The sequence below is a fragment of the Rhinolophus sinicus genome, chromosome 14 (assembly GCF_057876585.1).
Source record: "Rhinolophus sinicus isolate RSI-liver-muscle chromosome 14, RSI-T2T, whole genome shotgun sequence".
NCBI classification, from domain to species: Eukaryota; Metazoa; Chordata; class Mammalia; order Chiroptera; family Rhinolophidae; genus Rhinolophus; species Rhinolophus sinicus.
This window is the reverse complement of record NC_142514.1, coordinates 69,220,718-69,237,259: the sequence shown is the minus strand read 5'-3', so window position 1 is coordinate 69,237,259 and position 16,542 is coordinate 69,220,718.

Below are 16,542 nucleotides of genomic sequence, written 5' to 3'. Positions count from 1 at the left end.
TGTCAAGAGTAGTTTCAGAGGTGTATTGAGGCAGAAAGACAGTGTATTAAAGAACAAGAGATGTATGTACACCTAGGGATAATCTCAAGGTTTTGTTGCTTTGGTTGGCCAAAAAGAGAAATAGGATGGTGGCTAGAGTGGGACAAGCAGAGCAAGGGAAGTTTTTTGCTGTTGATGTTGTGTTGGCATATAAAAGTTTATATTATTGTGGGAATGATCTAGTACAGAAAGAGAAATTGTTGATGCTGGAGAAAAAGGGAATGTCTACAGGATTGAAATTATAGAGGAGGATGAAGGAATGGATCCAGAGCATAGGGAGAGGGATGGGCCTTTAAAAAGAACCTAGATTCCTATCCTTTTAATAGGAGGGAAAGACAGAAGATGAATTCAGATGCAGATCATTTGTGAATGGGTGGAAGGATAAGGTAGCTCCTACCTAATCGCATCCATTTTCTTAATAAAATATAAGATGAGGTCTTCAGCTGAGAGTGAGGCAAGAAGGGGGTATTAGTGGTTGGAGGAGTGAGAAGGTCAGAGGTATCTTCTGGAAGTGAGAAGGTGACCTGAGGAAAGATTGTATTATTGCCAGCAGGGTTGAGTGCCCATTTTCGATTTGTGTCACGAATATAAAGTCACCTTCAGTCAAGAGAATTCAGACGTGGAAAAAGGTAGTTGAATTTAACTAAGAGAAGGGCAAGTGAGGCTGTTTGTAGGCAGTTGTAAACAAAATTCCAGAGATAACATTTCAAAAAGAAATTTAAAGAGATTTTATTCAGAGAATGATTTGCAAATCAGGAAACATAGCCCTCAGTATAAACCTAGAATAAGTTCCAAAATGGAGGGGATAGGGCAAGGTTTATAAAGCCAAAAGTTACAAGGAGCTGTTGACCAAAAAGATGGTTGCTAGGGGAAACAAGACAATAAAGACAATAAACTTACAACATTTGTTTTCTCATTGGTGGGGGCAACTGCACTTTCAATGGTTGGCTGACTCAGTGATCAAACAAGTGGGGTTGTGAGGTGAGAACAATGGGTAATATACCATTAAGTATTTATCAATTTCTAGTTTCAGCCCAGGCCTGTAGAACATAAAGGCTGCCTTTGATCATGCAATCATAGTACAGGGAATATTATTTAACAATGATGCAAGGAGTAACATTTATCAAACGATACAATCAGCACAGGAGGTAGCTGGCCCTGTGGGCAGTTCTGGAGCCCAAAAGGGCAGAATTATGCTCTACAAGTCTTCAGAGCCTAAGCCATAAAAATCCAAATATTTGGCCACAAATTATGAAATTAAAGCTCTTGTAAGTCCTCAAAATGATTGTAATGATGCACCATGGAAACTTTGTGAGACAAGAAGGAAAGGGTTTAGGAAGGTGATAGCTATTGATATGTAGATTGATTGATCAATTGATAGACTAAAAAATTCTGGGAGTGATGGATCGAAACTCTCTGTAATCTAAGAATTGGTATAATGGAGGTATGAGGTTGAGTTGAATGGATAGAGGTAGTAGATGGTGCATGGAGTAGTGAAAACTGGGATTTCAGAGATAAGAGCATTCCAGAGGGTAGTTAAATTTGCTGGAGGAAAAGATCTGTTTTGCTGTGGAAAGAGCAGATTATCTTGACTCCAACGTTAAAGACTCACAAGCTCCGTTCTGGAACATTAGTTCTCAACCTTGCCTGAACATTAGAGTCAACCAAGAAGCTGTTAAAAATCTTAAAGCTCAGACTGCACCTCAAATCAATTACATCAGAATTTCTGGGGTGGAATCCAATTATTAGATTATTTTAAAGCCCCCCCATTTGACTCTAAAGTGCAACAAGGGTGAAAACCACTGATTTAGAAGTTGGTCTCATTCATCTATAAGCCTGTTATCACAATCCTTGCCAAAGTTTTTTCCCCCATTTAATCATATACTTACTTGGATAGCCTTTAACTTCTCTTTTGTATCTTTTATATTAAGTGCACAGTAACTACTCATTTGAATAATTTCATCTTGTGCCCCAAATTGTTTACCAGCTTTATATTAGTTATGTAGCCTGGATAAGTTAGTCAACATCTCTGACACTCAGTCTATTTCAAACATGTAAAATTGACAAAATGCTTCCTTGGTTTTGTTAGAGGAATTGAAGTTGATAAAGTGAGCTAAGACACCTAAAGTGCTTAGACTAGTAGGCCTGATATTCTTAGCTTATTTAATTCATAGTATTTTTTCCCTTTCCCTATGTATGATTCCTAATGCTGTCCACACAGTGCAGACTCAGTAAATGGCTATGAGAGTAACGAGCAATGAGAATTTAGGTTTTAAATGATTAGTTGCATTTACGGATATCTCCAGGAGCAGATTGAAGATGGGTTAATTGTTGAATTTTTAATTGTTACTTTGGGATGTTGATAACTACATAACACAAAGCTTTCCTTGGGGTCTGGCCAATGCCTTCACTATTTTTCCTTCACAGGTGCTTATTCTGCTTCTAGGTACATGTGTGTTTTTCTTATTTTTATCTTTTGTTTCTGTCTATGCATCCTCTGAGGTCAGTGAAGGTTCCATTCCTCTAAATATCTCAGCCAGGGATCCTGTCCCTCCCCTAATTCAAGGTTAATTCCTTATAGACTGACTACTAGTAATTTTATCACATACTGTTTTGTTTTCTAATTAATTGTATTGAACAATTTAGTTCCTTATTAAATATACTGTCATGTTCTTTGAACATCACTGCTCTTTTGTGCATTTCACATTCCAACTAGACTATAATGTTGTGGAGAAGGACTTTGTCTTTTAAGAATTTCTTTTATTCTTCATAGCACTTAGTTCACTGCTAGCCATAGAGAAGGTGTTTTATTAATGCTTAGCATCTTTTTGCATTCATCAATATGTACTGAGTTTTTCATCCTATCTAATTGATTCACTTTTTGAGGAATCATAGTTTGTTTATTCAGTAGGTTGTTGTCTCTTTCTTCTACTTCCAAAAAAGTCAGTTAAAGATTACCAAGAAGGGGAAATAGAACTTTGGAGACCGAGACTTAAAAGAGACAGAAGCATGGATGGATCTTGAGAGTATAAAGCTAAGCGAAATAAGTCAGACAGAAAAAGCAGAGAACCATATGATTTCACTGATATGTGGTACATAAACCAAAAACAACACAAGAACAAGACAAACAAATGAGAAACAAAAACTCGTAGACACAGACAATAGTTTAGTGGTTACCAAAGGGTAAGGGGAGTGGGGGGTGGGAGATGAGGGTAAGGGGGATCAAATATATGGTGATGGAAGGAGAACTGACTCTGGGTGTTGAACACACAATGGGATTTATAGATGATGTAATACAGAATTGTACACCTGAAATCTATGTAATTTTACTAACAATTGTCACCCCAATAAATTTTAAAAAAAAGAGAGACAGAGGCAGAAACCAATTGGTGTAGGACTCTGAAGGTAGTCTTATTTCAAAGGAATGAGAAAGCTATGCAATGATTTTAGGCAATTGATACCAGAACAGATCCGTATTAGACCCTTCTGTGGTTCTAAGCTATCTCAGAGAAAAGATAATGAATATATAAAGCAATAGTTCTCCCCTTTTGTTGTTTTGGTTTATATACCACATATCAGTGAAATCACATGGTTCTCTGCTTTTTCTGTCTGACAACGGGATTTATAGATGATGTAATACAGAATTGTACACCTGAAATCTATGTAATTTTACTAACAATTGTCACCTCAATAAATTTAATTAAAAAATAAATAAATAAATAAAATAAAAAAATAAAGCAATAGTTCTGAATCTTCACCTTCAAAGGTAAGAGATAGGGAATAGAAAGGGAAATAAAAAGAGAAAAGAAAGTGGGAGTAGAAAAGGGAATTTACATGCGAAAATACGTACCACTTTAATCTTATTCATCTAGAATCTAGATGTTCTGTGGGGAAGGAAAAAATTAGATGGGAGTGGGGATTGGTTCCTTTAAATGAGGATGAGGACAGAGGTTGGTATGTTCTGTCCACTGGAGGAAGAAGTGAAGACTTGGGTGGAGAAATGACCAGACAGTGCTTATAGAAAGACTGGCTCCCAGTCCTGGCAAGATGCCCATCCCTGTTGGCACAGGAACAGCGACTAGGTGGGCTGGACAATGGGTACCTGGTCACTAACAAGTGGCCTCCCTAATGCTTTGGTGCTGTGTAAGACACTTCTCTGGACCTTGGTATGATCCTGGCAAGGGTTAGAGGGGATGCAGACAATGCATTTCCTACCATTTCAGCAGAATGGTTGCTCAGAGGTAAATTATATTGCTTCAGATAAATAAATGGCAGCATTTTTTTTGAAAAATTGAGTTGGAAGTTGAATTTGTTCGACAACTTCACACAATAGTAGATGAGTCAGAACTTTTAATTATACTTTTTATGTCCCCAAACTTGTGCATTTTCTTTTGAAGGAGTGAGAGGGCCAATTAGCCATTCTCCACCTGTGCTGGGGCCTGGGGTACCATTTGGCCTCAAGTCCTCCTGTGTTTATCCAGTTACATTGAAAATACCTAACTTGTCCTGAAGCAGTTGTCAGCAGAACTCTTTACACCCCTCTACCCCTTAACACAGCACCCTCTCCAAACCTTTTCCTTCTGATTGCTAAGTAAAGCAGAAATTTTCATTCGACAAATAAAGAATTATTTAGTGCTGTCCTCCAAAGTGGCTAAGAATGAATTCTACCATGTCAGAGTGTGGGGGCAGAGCCCCAGAAAGTTTCCAGGCTCTCGGCCTCACGTGGAAAGGTGCTGGCTCAGGTAGTAAATGGCCATCAATGTGATTGGATGGCCATCAGCTGTGGCTAGTTGGCCATCAGCTGTAACCAGTGAGCCATTGGCCACTAATATAACTGCTGTGGCTACGCTAGCAGCAAATGGGGGCTAGCAAGAAGGTGGTGGCTGAGCTAACAAGAGAGGATTGCAGAAAGGTGGATGCCACCAGCGAGAATATAGTGGTATGACTCCCCTACTTATGGCTCCGTGGGTGTTCCTTTTTGGCCTCACCATATCCTGCGTTCTTATGTGGGGAGCGGGACCAGAGACCCTGCCTGGCACCCTGCACGACAAATGGCGCAGCGATCAGGGTCTCCCACACGACACAGAGTCACATAGTCTGGGTAAAAGAATAAACTTTATTGGGAGATGTTATTAACTAAGGGTGAGCAAGAGAAGCCACAGATCTGCTGTTGCCAGTGAGATCATGGGTCTGTGCTGCAGCAAACGTTTTCCTGCCCTCCTATTGTTCTCTTTTCTTATAGGGAACACATGAGAACAATCTTATTAATGGGGATCAAACTACTTGGGCACCAAGCGATCTGTATTTAGATGCCAAGTGATTATAGACAACTCATCTTGGGAAAACTAGGGACCTAGCAAGTGGAGACCTTGGGATTTGTGGAAATTCGAGTTGGGTACAGACTCTCACTCTGGGAAAAGCAGGGAGTCCCTGGTTGGTTGTACAGTCAGCATAGAATGAGTTCCCAGCAAAACTTTCAAATAATTCTGTTCATCTTTCTCTCTCTGTGTAGGCACCTACTAATGGAAGGAAAGGAGGAAGGAAGGAAGGAAGGAAGGAAGGAAGGAAGGAAGGAAGGAAGGAAGGAAGGAAGGACTAGTATGCAAAAAGGAAAAGTTATTGGAAATCTTATTTCCTACCCACTTTTTTTTTTTTTAACTTCCACTATTAAGCTGAGGCACTCTCTTAGAAACTCCTCAAAGATAGACAACCTAGGATAAAGATAAATACATAGCTTGTGAATATGAACAAAAGTTTTCTCTTAGGACAATTGCTAGAGACTGAATGTTTATGTCCCCCCTAAATTCACATGTTGGTGTTGAAATCCTAATGCACAATGTGATGGTAGTAGGAGATGGGGCCTTGGGGAGGGGAATAAAACATGAGGGTGGAATCTCGTGAATGGGATTAGTGCCCTTAGAAAAGAGACCTGGAAGAGCTGCCTCACGCCTTCTGCCAGGTGAGGACACTGCAAAAAGACTGCTGTCTGTGAACTGGGAAGAGTGTTTTCACCAGATACCCAATCTGTTTGTGCCTTGATCTCGGACTTCCCAGTCTCCAGAACTATGAGAAATAAATGTTAGTTGTGCAAGCCGCACAGTCGACGGTATTTTTGTTACAGCTGCCGAATGGACCAAGACAGAAGTAGTCAGGCAAATGAAATAAACCCCCATGTTATAAAATAAAATCCTAGACATTCATTGCAGAACATACATAGGACAAAATACTTAGAGTTTCATGGGGTAAACTGTTTATTTCAAAAATAAAATTATAAAAAAGTCAAACAGCTGCCCATGAGTTAATTCAGAAACTGCCGTGGAACAGCAAGGAATTTTGAAATACACATAAGTCCACAAATGAACTGAAGTTTAGCTTCTCAGTCAGTAATGTGGGAGGGAAAAACAACTGCCTTGCAGTGTTGTTATATGCAGATTAAATAAGAAAATATGTAAAGTTTCTGGTGGCTCTCAGAGAAGACACCTAACATTTTAATGAGTTTACCCATTCAATAGACATCTTCTCACCCTTGGTGTGCCTAGCAATAGGATAGGTCCTGTCACATGGAGGTGACTAAGAAGACGACTCCTCCCTAAGTAGCTTAAAGTCTGTCTAGGAGTTGAGTGGACAGTTTTCATACTCATTTTGCACAACCTAGCTGTATGCACATCTTTCTTAAGAAAGCCTCACTAAGAGTAGCTTAGGTCTCCAGGTGCACCCTTCCACAGCATCCTAAACTCCTTCTTTTATCACATTTTGTTATAATTGCCTGTTAATGTCAATCTTCCTCCTTAGACTTATCTCTATTCCCATATGGATGAGGTCTGTCTTGAACGAGCTCTCTAAAGCTGGACTGCCAGGGTCGCCATCGACAAGCTACGTAATACTCTCTGGATTCAAGGACCGGTTAACTCAGTTGGTTAGAGAGTGGTGCTAATAACACCAAGGTTGCCGGTTTGATCCCCACATGGGCCACTCTGAGCTACGCCCTCCTTAAAAAAAAAATTGCCTTAATACTCTCTGGATTCAGTTGCTTCACTGATACAATGGCGAGAGTAAGAGTATCTACTTCATAGAGATGTTACTCAGGTCAATGAATTAAAAATTGTATGTTGTTTAAAACAGTGCCTGGCACATGTGAGTGTTAGCCAGGATGACAACAATGATGATAAGAGTCCCTAGCACAGCACTTGACATGTATTAAGTAGGTCAGTAAACAGCTATCCTGGGGAAATCGAAGTCCAAGCTGGTTTTAAAAAATTAGTAGGAGTTCACCAGGTAAATAAGGGAAGGAAGAAGCATTCTTTTAGGCATTCTAAGAGGACTGAAACAGACAAACATGTTCAGGGAACTATGAGATGTTTGGTATCATTTCAGCACAAATAGAGAAAGATAGGTAGGAGATGAGCTAGGGAGTACACAGGGACCTCATCATAAACATTCTCGTGTGCTATTCTAAAATCAAGTGTGACAGAGTCCTAATAAAGGGTATTAAATGGGGGGGATAAACTTGAGTTTTATTAAAATCACTTTGGGGAGCATGTAGAAAATAGACTGTAGGAGAAAGAGGCTATAAGCTAGGTGAGCTATTCAATAAACATTTAGAGGGCGAATAAGAGCGGGAACTTGAAACAGATGACTTGAAGTAGTGTCTTTTTGGAAAAGCTTCAATTTTTTAGTTTACTCCTATATGAGGCTTTATGCTGCATACAAGTCCTTTCTATTTTGTTTGTGTTTATTTCTCCTTGAGAGATGTTGAAAGGAAAGCAAGCAGCTAGTTTGTTTATGAACTGAAAGGTTTACAAGAAAGCAAAAGTAGCTTTTTTTCTGAAACCCTGCTTTCATCATTGCTGATGTGACCACAAGAATGTTGTTTCTAGTGTTGCCAAACGTGGTCTCCTTTGCAAAAGCGTTGAAGCAATAATAACTAGGTCAGTGATTATAATAAGTGAATGTAGGAAAAAAATTAGCCAACAAAGAATAGATCCCTTCTTTTGATGTAGCCATTTCTCAGGGAGGTGGATTAGTGAGCAGTGGATCCCTGTTAGGTGTAGGGGGCGGGGAGAGGACAAACTGAACCCTGGATACAGGAGGAGCTCCATATGTTTATCTCACTTGTCTGGGTGATGGACTGAGACTTGATTTTGCCTTTTTTGGCTTCCCCCGAAGATAAGAGTCAGCAGCAATCAAAGTCCAAGAAGGTCATTAATATGGCACTTGCCTCCAGACCCATCTCTCCTGTGAAAAATCACCTGAAACAAGTGAGTGTGCTGCTCTGGGGTCAATGGTGGGAGAATATGAACAAACAGAAGAGATACTCCCTGTGTATGAGATGTGGGCTCACAAGAGTCGGACAGCTGGTGGCACAAGTTTCTTTTTTGGCCTGTTGCTCCTTGAATAAATAAACCTGTTTGTTTTTAAGAATGTGGTAGGCAGTTGAGAGAGAATTGGGATAAGTAGTTCCAACCCTTTCCTCAGGGTCTAACTATAGTTGAGGTAGGTAGCTAATATTTCGGTTTAGTCTTGCATTAGAATAGTGAGAGAAATGGGCATAGTGAATAGTGAAAGAACACACACACAAAAGGATTGGCATTGAGGGACATAAATTCTAGCGACCAAACTAGGGGACTTCCCCCTCATCTTGGCATCCTGAACAGAAATTAGGAAAGTTCAATAGCTGTACTATAAGGGAAAGCCTCCAAGAATTCCCTCTCGATCCCAATTGATGTATATTTTGAATTATTGGCATAATGAGAGGGGATACATTTAATGGGCACTGTCGTAGGCATTGACTTGGGTACTATAGTAAGATCTTTATATGTGTAATCTCATTACTTCTTTTCATTATTGGACTGATTTTTATGGACTAGGAAAATGAGCTTTAGAAAAGGCTAAGTAAATTGCTGAGAACAACACGCCAGTAAGTGGCAGAGCTAGAATTTGAATCCAGGACTCTGATTACAAAGGTCTTGATTTATATTAGACCTCAACTATATATTTAAAAAAAATTATGTGGTAAAATACACATAACCTTAACTATCTTAACCACTTTTAAATGTGCAGTTCAGCATATGAAGTACATTCATATTGTTGTGCAGCAGTTACCGCCACCCATCTCCAGAACTCTTTTCATCTTGTAAAACTGAAACTCCATGTCTGTTAAACAGTAACTCCTCATTCCCTGTTCTGCCAACCCCTGGCAACCACCATTCTATTTTCTGTCTCTGTGAATTTGACTCTATGTACCACGTATAAGTGGCATCCTATAGTATTTGGGGTTTTTTGTGCCTGGCTTATTTCATTTATATAACGACCTCAAGTTTCATCCATGTTGGACATGTCAGAATTTCCTTCCTTTTTGAGGCTGAATAATATATATGGTAGTCCCCTTAGTCATGGGGGATGCATTCCAACACCCCCCGTAGATGCCTGAAACCACAGATAGTACTGAACCCTATATACATGTACACTACGTTTTTTCTTATACATTCATAATACACTTTACGGCTTCTCTTTGGCATATCTGAATTGCCAGCATCACTACTCTTGTGCTTTGGGGCCATTATTAAGTAAAATAAAGGTTACCTGAACTCAAGCACTGTGATACCATGACAGTCGATCTGATAGTAAATGAGAGGACTACTATAAATGACTAACGGCCAGGCAGCCTATACAGTGCAGATATTCTAGACAAAGGAATGATTCATGTCCTGGGTGGGATGGAGGGGATGGCATGAGATTTCATCGTGCTACTCAGAAAGGCACATAATTGAAAACTTATGAATTGTTTGTTCCTGAATTTTTTTATTCAATATTTCCAGACTGCCATTGACCAAGGGTAACTGAAACCACAGAAAAGGAAACTGCAGGTAAGAGGGGAACTACTGTGTTCCATTTTATGCATATACCATATTGTGATTATCCATTTGTGCATCACTGGACACTTAGGTTCCTTCCACATTTTAGCTATTGTGAATAATGCTGCTATGAACACAGGTGTACAAATATCTCTTTAAGACCCTGATTTCAATTCTTTGGGGATATATACCCAGAAGTGGATCGTATAGTAATTCTATTTTTAATTTTTTGAGGAATCGCCACACAGTTTTCTACAGAAGCTGTACCGTTTTACATTCCTACCAACAATGCCCAAGAGTTCTAATTTCTCCACATCTTGTCAATACTTATTATTTTCTATTTTTGATAGACACTATCCTAATGGGTGTGAAGTAGCATCACTGTGGTTTTGATTTGCATTCCCTAATGATTAGGAATGTTGATCTTTTCAAGTGCTTGTTGGCCATTTGTACATCTTCTTTGAGGAAAGGTCTATTCAAGCCCTTTACCCATTTTTTAATTGGATCATGTTGTTGAGTTTTAGGAGTTCTCTATATATTATGGATATTAATCCCTTTCAGGTAAATGATTTGCAAATATTTTCCTCTATTCTGTAGGCCACCTTTTTACTCTGTTGAGAGTATCTTTTAATGCACAAAAGTTTTTCATTTTTATATACTCTACTTTGTCTATGTTTTCTTTTGTTGCCTGTGCCTTTGGTGTCATAGCCAAGAAATTATTGAAAAATCTAATGTCAAGAAACTTTTTCCTTTGTTTTTCTTCTAAGAGACATATAGTTTTAACTCTTTTGCTTAGGTTTTTTATCCATTTTGAGTTAATTTTTATAAATGATGTTAGGTAAGCATCCAGCTTCATTCTTTTGCATGTGAATATTCAATTTTTCCAGTAGATCTTAACTATATTTTTAAAAAAGTTTTGTTCAACATAGTCAGCAAATAAATGCCTCAGGTTAAATTCAATTTGTAATTCAATTTGAAAGTATAAGTAATTACGCGCTTTATTTTTGGAAAGAAGATACTGATTTTTGTCCTATTTCTTTGTAGCATAGTTTAAAGAGATACAAATCTCCCAGGATTAGGTAAAAACAAACAAACAAAAAAGAAAGCCAAGCTATTTAGTATAATAATTATCTATCTTGTTGTCTTATCTATCTCTTCATCTATCCATTTTTGTGGTAATCCAGTTTCAAAATTATAAACATGAAGAACGGGAAGCTCTGTAAGAAATATATTGAAATCTACCAAGGGAGAAAAATATTTTAGTATGAAATAAACATGCTATACTTGAAGGTAATTCCAACGTACAAAAATAACAAATATCATATTTTTCCACTAAAACATGCAGATTTCAAACACTCTGGAATAAATCTTGTTATCATTACTAAAATTTAGAGACACTTACACCACCAAATACATACTTTTAAAATGTAGACACAAACTTATGAAAGCTGGGATATTCTTTACATTCACTGGGCTCCAATATAAAGTAAAATACTACTAGTATTGGGAGGTCAAAGAGCAAGTACTGTGATTTGTCAAGTTTTATCTCCAGTGACTGAGACTTGCTGGCATCTGCTATCACTCTGAAACAGGCTGACAATTTCAGTTCACTATTAATGGGGAGAATATCCACCACAATGAAATCATAATGATTTGACTTCCAATTGCTTGTTATCTTTCAAGATGATTTAAAGTTTTGAAAAATCCCTAGAAATTCCAAGTTTGGGGCCTTTGTCTTTAGTGACCTTTTGCTGGCAAAGAAACATGCTGGGGAGTAAATTTTAAAAATGACATATTAACATTGTATATAACTTTTAATATTCCTGTATGTTTTTAAATTCCAGAAGAAGGTTATAATTAGCTAACTTTTATTTTACAATCTTAAAAATGTAAATGTCCATAATTCTAAAGGTAATTAATCAAGACATAGTTTACTATAGCAATGTTAATTGGGGTTCAATGCTAGTGACTTTTCAGATTCAAAACAATTGTCTCCTCTGTTTTAGGTTTTAAATATCAAATTTTATCCCAGAGAAGAATTTTACAGTTAGGTTGTAAATCCCTGCCCTTCCCTCAAAACAACAGAATACAATTTAAAGTGGAGGCACAGGCACAATTTACTCTGAAACTTTAAACACAATAGTAAACTTGACTCTCAAAAATTTGATATTGGAGCATCAGAGGTCTGTGAACTACATTCCACGGGCCAAAGCTAGTTTGCTGTCTATCTTTGTACATAGAGGAGGCTAAGATTTTTTGTGAATATTTTGTGACACATGAAAATTACATGAAACCAAATTTCAGTGTCCATAAATAAAGTTTTGTTGGAAGACGGCCATGTTCATTTGTTTATGTATTGTCTATGATGGCTTTTGCCCTACAATGGCATGGTTGAGTACTTGTCACCTAGATGTGTGACCTGAAAGTCTAAAATATTTACTATTTGGCCCTTTATGGAAAAAGCTGGCCAACCCCTGGAGCATCATGAAAGCAGCTTGAAGTGTGGCATGAACATACAAATTAAACAAATGTCACTAAGGAGTGCAGAAGGCATTTTTACCATACATTAAATCAGCAATTTAATATGGAGAAATAAAGGATACAAATATTTACTTCAGCATTTGTTAATTACAACAGTTAAGAATTGCAGCTAGTGCTTTCTAAAGGGAGGTTTTCTTTACCTTGAGAGAAGAGCCCCAATTCACCTTCTCCATGTAAAAAAAAAAAAATACAGAAGGCAGAGTTGGAAGAAATATGGCACAAATCCATGTGCTGAAGTCTTGGCTAACAGTGTGACAATGGATGGATGTGACTTTGGTGTTTAATTTTGACATGAGGAGGGAGAGGCCAGCAAATACTCTGTGCCTCTTTGAAGTGAAGGCAAAAATCCACTGAGTCTTTCCCTCCTGGGCTTATATCGGTGGGAATGGGTTGTGGTAAAGCCAGTAAAATTACTTTGACATCCTTCAATAACAATGATTCTAATCCTTCTGAATAGTTTAAGTCCTACTTACGTTGTTACTCATACGTTCTAAAACAGTCTCTCTCCCTGGCCAAGTGAAAAGGATAGAGTAGTACATGTGTCTTAAAATTTGGAGCAAATTAAAATAAGTTACATCATAAACTTTTTTTGAGAATTTTTATGACTCCTCTTTAGAAAGCTGGAAGCGCCTCTGTGTGTTACAATACCTCACTCACTGCCTACAAATACCACCGTTAGTCTTCCCTCAAAAAGGGTAACTATGATTTCAGAATATGTGATAGGGAGCTGAAGAGGATCCCTTGCCTATTAGCCATCCTGAAGATGGTGAGCTATATGCTTTAAGAACGTACAGCCACCATCTCTTCCAGCCAGCACATAGCTTCATAGCTTAGAAAATGGCTGAGGGTAAGAACCAAAAAATCAAAGAGAAGGGAAAACAGAGGCCCAGGAATAGGATGATTGGTGCTTTCTTACATGTGCCGTAATAAAGCATAACATCCCAGATAAACAGCAGCCTTACCAAAAACTGTTAAAATAAAAAACAAATATATTCTAATTTTATATCCTATAAGCAATAAACAATCAATTCTATAAACACTCATCTTCTATATAGCAAGAAATCATCTCTGTGATCTGTGCTAGGTTCCACTATCTCAATATTTCTGGTCAGATAAAGCACATCTGGAACTTGTCAAAGCAAGTTAACTTTACAAGATAGTTCCTTGTAGCAAGACCCCTAGCCAATGTGTTCTTTCCACCACATTTCCACTGCAGTTTATCCATGGATAGTCACCACAAATATTGAAAATGAAGAATAAGTTTTTTTAAATTTTATATTTTGCTTAAATAACCTGAACACTTTATTGTAAAATTAGTCTAACAATCAGCTTTCCAAATTTCCCTGTCCTTTTTCTTTTTCTTGTTTTAGTAAACGTTGAGTAGGCAGTTATAAAATTGAATGTGTTCACGGGATATGCCCACCTCCCTCTTCCATGCCACCTTGTTGTTATTTTACATTTGCTCTTTTTCAATGAGGTTAGGAGCTCCTATGAGAGAAGTTAATAGGGGTACTAAACACTCTACTTAGGCACCTGAAAAGCACTCGTGTTCTGTTGGAACCTAGGATCCCAGACTCTTTGCACTAAACAGCTTAGTCCCAACATTGATGCAATAATAACTCTTCCAATAGTCTGTACATTAACTTATGGGACAATAACATTTGCTAAAGCCAAAGCACAGAGTCTTTGTCTAGGTTCTCCTTAAGGCTAGTAACGTTTATTAAACAGCGAGAATTCAGGGAGCAGACATACAAGGCAGGAATGAGGAGAAGCCAAGACCAGGATGTGATAAGAGGTTGGCCGTGCTCTGGGGGATTTTGGCATATGATCCTGTAGAATCTTCTGAGGGTAGTTTTGAAATATGTTGTAGAACCTTCCACCTGGGTTTAAAAGCAGCAGCGAGCATTTATGTACTGCTAAATACTGTTTCCCATTGGTCAACTGCCGCTACCCTTGCAGGTGGCACATCTCACAGTGCTGAGTGGGTTCCTAGGGGTTTTCCATGTGGGGTGTCAGAGGTTCACCAGAGCAGACAGTAGAAGGACACTTCGCAGGTCGAAGCAAGGGTACAATCAAACTGCTTCTGTATAGAATTAGTTGAGGTCTACTTGGAACAAGTTGCAGCAGCAGAAAAAATGAGAGAGAATGATTAAAACCAACTTCTTATGATTGCTGAAAAGAGGTTTTGTGTATATCGGGGCATCAAGCAGAGAGTATAAAAAAGAAAACAAAATTAACATGCCTATTATGAATCAGCATTGTGCTTTTTTTTTTTTTTTAACTTTCATTTATTTTAATCATGTTTTTCCAGGACCCATCAGCTCCAAGTCAAGTAGTTGTTTCAATCTAGTTGTGGAGGGCGCAGCTCACAGTGGCCCATGTGGGGATTGAACTGGCAACCTTGGTATTAAGAGCACTGCTCTCTAACCAACTGAGCTAACCAGCTGCCCCTGAGTCTTGTGCTTTTTTTTCATATAAATGTTTTTAGTGTAATATTCCAATAATCCAGTTAGGCAGGCAGTAAAGTAGGTGTTTCTTTTCTTTCAAACATAGTGTGATGGTTAATTTTAAGTGTCAACTTGGCTGGGCTAAGGGATGGACAGATAGCTGGTAAAACATTATTGCTGGTGTGTCTGTGAAGGTGTTTCTAGAAAAGATTAGCATTTGAATCAGTAGACTGAGTAAAAATCGTCCTCACCAAATTAGGTGGGCATGATCCAATCCACTAAACCAAAAGCAAGTAGAACGAAAAGATGGAAGAAGAATGAATCTGCGCTCTCTGCTTGAGCTGAGACATCCATCTTGTCCTGCCTTTGGATATCGGTGTACCTGGTCCCCTTCCTCCTCTATTTTACGTCACACATCTGCTGCTGGCTTGGACTCCGGGTTTGCACTCCTGTTTGTTTCATAGCCTGCTGTTCAGTATGTGTCCCTGGGACCAGCGGCCTCAGCATCACCTGCTGAGGAAAGTAGGGTCTCAGGCCCCCCCGCCCCAGGCCTACTGAATCAGAATCTGCATTTTGAAAAGACCTCACATGATTCCTGTGATCTCACATTGAAGTTTGAGAAACCCTGACTCATAGGACATGTTCTCTACTTGTAGGCCCCATAGCCCTCATTTGATAGGATTTGGCCCAAGTGATTTGCAGACGCACCCAGACAACTCTGATCTGCAGAGGGAGTCGCTGCTGAGACTGTGCACCTGCTACTCCAAGAAAAAACAACATCACTTTAGAATAGTTACCAAATCTTGAAAACTCAAGGCAGAAATGTCTTTGTTTTATAATAGAAAGGAAGTCACTACCTTTTCTCAGTTGCTTTCCTATTTCCTAATACGGCTTATTCTCAAGTAGAAGGTCCCATTTCTTTTTCATTAAGTGGCACTTCCGAAGTGTTTATGTTTTTATGACAAATTGAGGGGACTGCTAGTTTATAATTTATCCAATTAGAACTGTTCTGCTTATGAATGTGGGGAGATGGAGGAATCCTAGAGGAAGAGATCATCTGGACTTTCTTTGGACTTAGGGTGGTTTGAGCCTTTGGAGCTGAGACGCTCCTTTTAAAAGCCATTCCTTGTTTGCACTGGCAGATGCCCAGCTGTTCTGCCTTTCAGAGAACTTTGGTTGTTGTAGGACAACATCAAATATATTTGGCAAACAGTGTGGGGTTAGGAAAGGAAGCTGTTTCTTAGCAGGCCATGGCAGTCACTCGTTAATCACCTCCCAGCAGTATTTCCAGAAAGAAAAATACAAAATTTTAAACGGTAGCTTTGTGGAAGTAATTGAGCAAGAAGCATTGTGCTGGATATTCTCTTCATTCTACATCCACTCTCCACCCTTCTCTGCTCTGCTCTGAGCCCTGGGAAGCTGGTCTCTACTGACTGGACCACATCACCCAGCTCCCTTATCCTCTAGACTGTGGGCAAGGTTGGTTAAGTGTCAGGGGAGAGGTGAGGAGGGAGAAAGAGAGGTTGGGGTTTTATTTCCTCAGCTCCCTCCCTGCTGGGCCCTGAATTGGCTTGGCTGTGTTCCTAAGACCACAGGTCTCCCAAATAGCTCCTCTCCCACAGTTTTCATTCTTACCAGGTTCCAAGAACAGCACCTCCATT